Raw genomic sequence first — 8,578 nt, forward strand, 5'->3', positions numbered from 1 at the left:
CATGCGCCTTTGAAGCCCTGCTAGCCCCACGGGGAGGGCGGGAGGCTTGGGGGTTACTCCCTGTGGTTCCCAGAGAAACTGGGAGCGAGAAGAGGGTGTTGTTTCTAGTTGGATGATGAAAGTCAGCTCGGGGGGACAGACCAAAGGGCCAAATATAGAAGGGAAGGGAAGGAAAGCATCTGAATCAAAGGTTGAGGTAAAACCGAGAGACAGGTGTTCGCGGTGAACCGTGCAATAACCCTCATCTTGGGCTCCCACTCCGCAGGAAGGAACCAAGTGGGGAAGGTCCGAAAGAAGTGAGAAAAAGCAAGGCTCAGGATTCGGAGGCCGATTTTCTTACAAAGGGTTCATGGTACAGTGCAGATGCTCTGTCGTATCAAGAGGCAAGGCTGACCCTTCTTTGTGGGATTCCCACGTGTTGCACCGGGCCTTTCCTGTGAGCAGAATTTGACTGGATTCTATGCCAGAATTGTTTTTAAGGGGCTGTGCTTTTCTTTTCTCCCCCCACAAATAAGACTTGTATTTGTCACCATTAAAAGTCTGAATTTTAGGTAGAGAATGGACTTGAAGACACGGGGAGGGGGAAGGGCAAGCTGGGACGAAGTGAGAGAGTGGCATGGACATATATACACTACCAAATGTAAAATAGGTAGCTAGTGGGAAGCAGCCGCATAGCACAGGGAGATCAGCTCGGTGCTTTGTGACCACCTAGAGGGGTGGGATAGGGAGGGAGGGAGGGAGACGCAAGAGGGAGAAGATATGGGGATGTATGTATATGTACAGCTGATTCACTTTGTTGTACAGCAGAAACTAACACACCATTGTAAGCAATTATACTCCAATAAAGATGTTAAAAGAAACAAAAGTCTGAATTTGGGGCAGATTTGTGGACTGGTGGCCCATCTCCATCAGCTCGCTCAACCTTATCACCAGTCTCATCCCTGGGAGCTTTTCCAGAACCATTGCCTTCACTATGAAGCGCCATGAGTTTCCCAATTCAAACTTGGGCTTCTTCAGCGCTTTTACTTTTCTAATGAACACATCATAAAGCGGTGTTTCTAGATTGGCAAGTCTTTTCTATGTCTCTCCCAGTGCAATCTGAAATCAATTTATAGAGCCCTTCTTTCAAATCATTTGTCTGTTCCTCTTGGGTCGTGGTTTCCATCATCTTTTTCTAGATTTGGCGGACCTATAGGTAGGTGCTGAGTGTAAGAGTTCTTCCAAATCTGGTTGTTTCTTTTTCTGTTTTTTTTTAGTAAAACCAACACAACAGACAAAGCAAATGGCCATCAGTAGTCTTGACATCAACCTGAGCTTCAGTCATGGTCTGCCATTCTTTTGACCATGGAGCACACTTTTTCATGGGTAAGATCCATGCCGTGGAAGTTGATCAGACAGTTTTTGCCCTGAATATCCTCGGTAGTTAGCTTGGATTTTCTAAGTGCAACTTCATCTTTCTGTAGATCAACAAGGCTCACTTTAAAAATATGACACTTGAGGCCATCAGATACAATTTTGGTTCCTTGAGTCCTTGAGAGTATTGTTTCTTGTACTTCTAATATTGAACATAGCTGATGCTGAAACCTTGCATAATGATTAGTCAAATCCATTTCACCTGCCTTCACTAATCAAGGTCATTTTAAGACCTGAATGTCCTCCAAGCAACATGCAGCCTAAACAATAAGACGTTTGGGGGAGTTTTTTCCAGGAACTTGGAGTCTCAGCTGCAACTAGTTGAAGCTGAGCTGGTTAAAGACTGGATAGGACTGCCGACCCTCCAACTGGGCATGTGCGAGTGTCCTCTTGGTGACCTTTTGATGTCAGAGGACTGAAAACTCCACCCCCAGATCGTGCTATGTGCCTCCACTTTTGAACTACAGAGGCCTGTACTTAGTTACACCTGCGCAGAACCACGATTACCGCACCTTTTCCCCATGCCCCCCACGCCCCCCACATGCCCCATGCCTCAGATGCCCTGCTTCCATATTCGTTATCCCATAAACACGCCCAGCCCCTTGCCTATGGGGAGGCGGAATTGAGTCTTGTCTCCCGTCTCCTCATTTGGTCCACCTTGCGAATAAGCCCTCTCTTTGCTGCAGGCCTGGGTGTCTCAGCGTTTTGGCTTGCTGAGCGCCAGGCAAAACAAAGTTGGTTCAGTAACAAAGCTTTCTTACCAATCTTTCTTAGAAAAGGGACTAACAACTTTCTTCTTGGCTCCCTTTTAGCCACTTTTGTGGGCTGTGGGGTTTTTTATCCCCCTAAGGTAAGAAACCTATGAGAGAGATGGCAGAGTGTGGTTTGGTGAGGAGAGCACTGTGCTTTGGTTTAAGAAATGTGTTTCAGGCTTCCCTGGTGGTGCAGTGGTTGAGAATCTGCCTGCCAATGCAGGGGACACGGGTTCGAGCCCTGGTCTGGGAAGATCCCACATGCCGCGGAGCAACTGGGCCTGTGAGCCACAACTACTGAGCCTGCGCGTCTGCAGCCTGTGCTCCGCAACAAGAGAGGCCGCGATAATGAGAGGCCCACTCACCGCGATGAAGAGTGGCACCCACTTGCCGCAACTAGAGAAAGCCCTCGCACGAAACGAAGACCCAACACAGCCAAAAATAAATTAAATAAATAAATAAATAAATAAATAAAAGTGGAGGCACTTAGCACGATCTGGGGGTGGAGTTTTCAGTCCTCTGCCATCAAAAGGTCACCAATTAAAAAAGGTCATTAATTTAAAAAAAAGAAATGTGTTTCAATTCTGCCACTGTCCTTGGAGCACCATTGGCCACATACTCTCTATGGTAGAAACTGACTGGCTATTCACCAAATCAGTATCCTTTCCTCCTGGACACACAAGCTAAACCCAGTTCCCAGTCTTCCTTACAGTCAATTGTGTCTATATGACAAGTACTGGCCAATGAAATGTGAACCAGGGTCAGGCAATGGGCAGTCAGGCCTGGATCATAATCCTTCTACATGACCCTCCACTTTCTCTTTTTCCTCACCTTCAGCTATTGATATGTAGGGTTGGCTTTGAAGATCACAGATCTCTTGAAGATCCCCTCAGCCCTCAGGGTGGCCAAGCAGGGCAGCGGGTGTGCCCAGCTTGGCACCTCAGCTATAAGCAATCTCCTCCGTTTACCTTAGTTCACTGTGCAAGCATTAACTCCTCCTACCGTGTGCCTAAAAATCCCAAAGTAAGGAAGTATTCCAATGGACTCTGCAGTTCCTTCCAGGCCTATCATTTTGGATCTGAAGTTGTCCCCTCAGTAATACTTTCATCCCTAGACAAAGACAAGAAGGACACTCTTCTGTCCATTCAAGATCTCCTAGAGAAAGGAGTGGGACTCTTCTCCATTACCTTCTCCTTCAAGGATAGAGAGAAAAGGGGAGACTATAGAAGAGAGAGAAAACAAAAAGTCTGTCAGGGCTTATCAGTTAGTTAATGGAAAGGAAGCATAAGGGGCGGTAGCATGAAATCTAGGGGACTCCAGGCCAGAGAATGAGGGCGTCATTTGCCATTGCACCTGGCTGGCAGAAGGTCTTGGGGTTATAAATCCTGAATGATTGAGGGGCTAGAGCAGTGACAACAAGCTTCTATTCCACTAGCACATCTCTTGCTGTGGGTCTGTGCTTAATGAAGCCAGCCTCAAATCCTTTTAGAACTGAAGATCTCAGCTAGTCCCAAATAAATCTCCATTTATATTCCCTCATCAATAAAGCCTTCTTCCCAACCCAGAGGAGGATGTGAAAGCCACTGCTCCTTTAGGCAAAGTCACTGCTATTTGAAAAACCAAGACATGTATATGCACATATGTCCTGTGTAAAGGTAACTTACAATGAGATTTTCTGATTGTGAATGTATGTACAGTAGAATGATAACTCCTCTTAGACATAGAAGCAGCACCATATGTCCCTGTAGTAGGAATACATCCCAATTCTAGAATGATGGGGTTGCATTTGGTGTGTGACACTAAAGTCAAACTATGACACTAAAGTCAAACTAAGTCAAACTCACTATTGAAACAATGCATAACTGGTCTACAAAGATGTTTATAAGCCCCCCTCCCTTTTTTTACAAGGTGGGTGAAGGATAATTCCATACTTTTCATGTCCCTTTTTAAATCTTTGAAACATTTATATAGTGTTTGTTATGTAACAAGCATTATGCAACAAATATTGTTCTACATGTTTTTTTACAGATATTAATTTGTTTAATTCCCTATGAGGAGGATACTATTATGACTCCCTTTTATAGGTAAGGAAATGAGGAACGGAGATTAGATTATTTGCCCAAATTCACACAGCCGGTTAGTGACAGAGCTGGGTTTCAGACCCATCTAGTCTAGAGCCACAGTCTACGTGCTCGGTAACTATGCCATACTGCCTGATTTTTGTTGTTGTTGTGTTTTTGGTTTTTTGTTTTTGGCTGCATTGGGTCTTCGTTGCTGCGCGTGGGCTTTCTCTAGTTGCAGCGAGCGGGAGCTACTCTTTGTTGCAGTGCGCAGGCTTCTTGTTGCGGTGGCTTCTCTTGTTGTGTTGCAGAGCACAGGCTCTAGGGCACGCAGGCTTCAGTAGTTGCAGCACGCGGGCTCAGTAGTTGTGGCTTGCAGGCTCTAGAGCGCAGGCTCAGTAGTTGTGGCGCATGGGCTTAGTTGCTCCGTGGCATGTGGGATCTTCCTGGACCAGGGATCAAACCTGTGTCCCCTGCATTGGTAGGCGGATTTTTAACCACTGAGCCACCAGGGAAGTCCCCTGATTTTTTAAAAATAATTGACCAGCCCTTACCCATGTTTGTCTCATACCCACACATACTCCCCTGCCCTCCCCCCATGCTCTTCCAGGTTATACCCAAGCCTACCAAGAAGTCTGAAGTGTGATCCTGGCTATGAAAATTCTTCATGGCAAGCATGGCAGCTGAACATAGGCTCTTGGTGAAAAAAATCGTTTTTTTCTTATAAAATTTCATTCTTAATGAGAAATAAGAATCAAATATTCAAACTGTCCCTCTCTATGGAAAATAGGAATCTACAATATTGACTTTGCCTCTGTGATTTTCTCATTGTCGAATATGAGTCAAGAAGACAGTACAATTGTGGCATATTTTAAAGACGAGGTGTTTAAGTGTTCAACGATTCTCAGGAGTCCCACCTTTTTAGTATTCAGGAAGAGTTTAATGATAAGTGACAAAGACTGTGGGTCGAAGATCTTGTTTCCAGTTGTAGCATAACCAAGGTTGGCTGGTGGACATGGAGTGACAAAATCTCATCTCTTCAGGCTCTGTTTGCTCATTTTTGAAGTAAGTAGGGCAAACTAGATGCATGCTAGGGTCTAATCCAATTCTAGGACCATTCTGGATTCGCTCTTCCCCTGGCCCACAAGATCCCTCATGATCTGGCTCCTGACAAACTTTCCAACCTCATCATGTATCCCAACCTCACTCAGCTCCAGCCACATGGGTCTGTCTTCTGTTTGTTCCAAAACACTAAGCTCCTTCCCAGCTTAGGGCCTTTCCACTAGCAGTTCCCTCCGCAGGGAAGCCATTTCCCTGCATCATCACCCGGTTGGCTCTTTTTTGTCATTCAAGTCACCGATTAACGTCTTTAGTTAGTCTGTCCCCAACATCTCAAGCTAAGTTATTCCCACACCCCAGCACTAACTCTCCATCAATCACCCTGATTTACTATCACCTATCACCATCTTATATTTTCTTGTCTATTTATTTGCTTATTTGTTCATAGTCTGTCTCCTCTCACTCAGTATAAAACCCCATGAGAGTGAAACACTGTCTTATTGTCTTATCTCCAGTGCCTACATAAGAGCATAGTGGCCACTGAGCACAGCACATCTAGTGCTGACCATAGGGACAAAAACAGTGCCTTGGATCTAGACGCAGTAGGATTCCTTTCTGAGAGCCACATCATGGAGTAAAGAGCTCGATTAATGCTACATTTCCCCATTTTTACTCAATTTAGTGGTTTCAGAGTAAACATCAGGGTGACTATGCACAGACCCCCATCACAAGAGGTAAGTTTGTACATCCTTTCCTTCCTGCTGACCTACTTCTCAATGACAAACCATGAATCTTCAGTGACATCTTCTCCATTTATATTGCCTTCCTAACAAGCAGAAAATAACATATCCACCTAAGGAGACCAGCCCCTCGGTGCTGTGGACAGCTGTGTAGTTCTGGTTCTGCAGATTCTGGGCTTCAGGATCTGAGTGAGGGAGGTTCAAGTCTAGTGGTCAGAGGGCCTAGAGAGTCTGGATGTGGAGCTCTACCTGGTGTTCTGTGATGGCAAGAAAGGTTTCAGGGGTCCTGCTACATCAGTTAATTGAACATTAACTGAAGATGATTCAATGCTGGTTGCTGCCCTGATGCAAGGGCATTCCTTCTCTCCTAATGGAAGAACAGGGTACCAAACAAGACCACAGTAAACATCTGTCTTGGGTCTCTGACCAGACAGAGAAAGCCTCTGGGGCTTAAGGAAGCTTTGTGGAGTTTCTGGGAGGGACAGCTACAGAAGCTGCTCTTCCTAGCTCAAAAGGGAGAAGTGATGCTCAACTCACAGCTGAAGGCAGGGCCTCCACCCAGGTTAATCACCTGGGATTAGAGTAGAATGAAGAGGAATAATTGGTGAAGTCACAGGACAATGGCAGAGTGTCACCATCTGGATTTCAGCAGTGGAGGCTCCCCGATCCTGCCCCATGTCAGGAATCATCTCAACACATCCACGACCCAGGGATAGAGATCGTGTTATTGTTTTTAATGGTTAATTGACTTTGACTTTTCCTTCTCCCCTCCAACCAGTTTCAGAACTTCCAGATCTGTCAAGAGACAACTTCACACTCTCTCAGATTCCTCCACTCACCCCTCAGGACCTCCTAGATCAAATACGACGTATAATGACAACCCAGGACTGGTGATCTTCTGTCCTATCATAAAAAGATTACAGGGTCAGACATTTCAGCACTTCTTTGCCCCAGTATTTGGTCAAAAAAGTTCTTCCTTAAGCATTACTAACATATCTTTTGCTGCAGTGGCAGCTCATTTCTTCTTTATAATCTACTGTGGAGAAGCCAAATGAGTATCTATATTATTTATGATACTTGAAAACCGTGAAATCAACCCTTAGCTTTCTCTCTCTCTCCACTAAATTCCGTAAGAGGCCATGCTCCCACCACTCTAATCTATCTGGTTATACTTTTCTGGACTTTAATTCTTTGCATCTTTTAAAATTGTAGAAGTCAGAACTGCATACTGCTCTCATAAGGTCCTTTGGCAAGTCTTGGAGCAATCAGAGTTTTCTTTCAAATTTGTGAAGTCAAATTCCTTTCACTTTAGATCTGGAAATGAACTGCTGACTCACATTCAACATGCATTTGTATCTCAGCTCTCTTCTTCTCATATGTACTCACCCACTTCTTACCTTAACAGCATTGACTGCTTTCATTTTTTGTTCCTGGGTGTACTGGTCTTGTCCCAATCTTATCCTCTTTCAGATAGTTGGCTTCCAAGTTTTCCGAGTTTACTTACGTCTGTTGTTCCTTCATTGGAGGTTTCAGAAAACTCAGCCAGCTGAGAAGATATATCTGCACATCATCCGATAAAAATAGGGGAAATCCTGAACCCAGAAGGTACGGCAATGATGTCCGCGCCCGATATTAGATCAATCTGGGCCTCACTTCCCAAATGTTTTTTGAAATCCATTCTCAGCTTCCTTTGTTCCCCTGACTTATTCTCACCCTCACACAAACTACCATATTGTTCTGTGTGTCTAGATACGTTTTTGCCTCTTTCTGTCATACGTACTTGCCCGATTCTTTTCTAAACATTATTAACTGCATTTGATTTCTGTTCTAGGTATAATGCTCTTACCCCAACTTTATTCTCCCTCAGATAATTGACTTCCCACATTAACACGTTTACTTACATTTTTCTTCCCCTTTTCTCAGAGATTTTGGCAGACTCAGCCAGTAAAGACTGCCTGGGAGAGTATCGCTTTGTAGTTGCAGTTTCATCGTGATGATTACAGAATTTCCTTTCACACTCAAAAATATCTTAGTTTAGACGGTAAATTATACGGTCACTCTACAGACAGGGCAGACTGACTCTCAGCTATCCTTTCAGACCAACTCTGAACCACCCCACATACCTGAGGGTACCTTAGCTTCTTCCAGAACTTCACTTCGAGGCTACAGATCATCCTCCCTCCAGGACTAGTTTTGGTGGTCTTAGAAAATAAGTATTTGGGCCCTGTCAGGGCACTGTGGCACTTCCTAGGATTTCAGGCTGATCTCTCTAGCTATTAGAGCCGTGAGGGTTAGATGATGATTGTTCTGTGTATACATCAGGAAGATGCAATGTAATGTAGCAATTAAAAACTGGAACTTCCGAGCTGAACTGCTTAAGTTCAAACCCTGGCTCTGTCACTTTCACTTATATTTAATTGGAGTATATGAACCCATATACATGTTATTTATCAAGAGATGCTCTGAAACAGAGTATATATGCACAGACCCAGCACTTACTAAGTTGCGTTTGTTATCCAACAGCTGTGGATTTCCCATGCCACAAGATCTAAGC

At 44.6% G+C, this 8,578-nt stretch overlaps 1 pseudogene; it reads right to left on the reverse strand.

The window, feature by feature from the left end:
* Positions 1 to 850: 850 nt before the first annotated feature.
* On the reverse strand, positions 851 to 8,198 carry LOC137757333 (small ribosomal subunit protein eS1 pseudogene; annotated as a pseudogene).
* Between the last annotated feature and the right edge of the window lie 380 nt (positions 8,199 to 8,578).

This window comes from Eschrichtius robustus, chromosome 1, assembly GCF_028021215.1.
Source record: "Eschrichtius robustus isolate mEscRob2 chromosome 1, mEscRob2.pri, whole genome shotgun sequence".
NCBI classification, from domain to species: Eukaryota; Metazoa; Chordata; class Mammalia; order Artiodactyla; family Eschrichtiidae; genus Eschrichtius; species Eschrichtius robustus.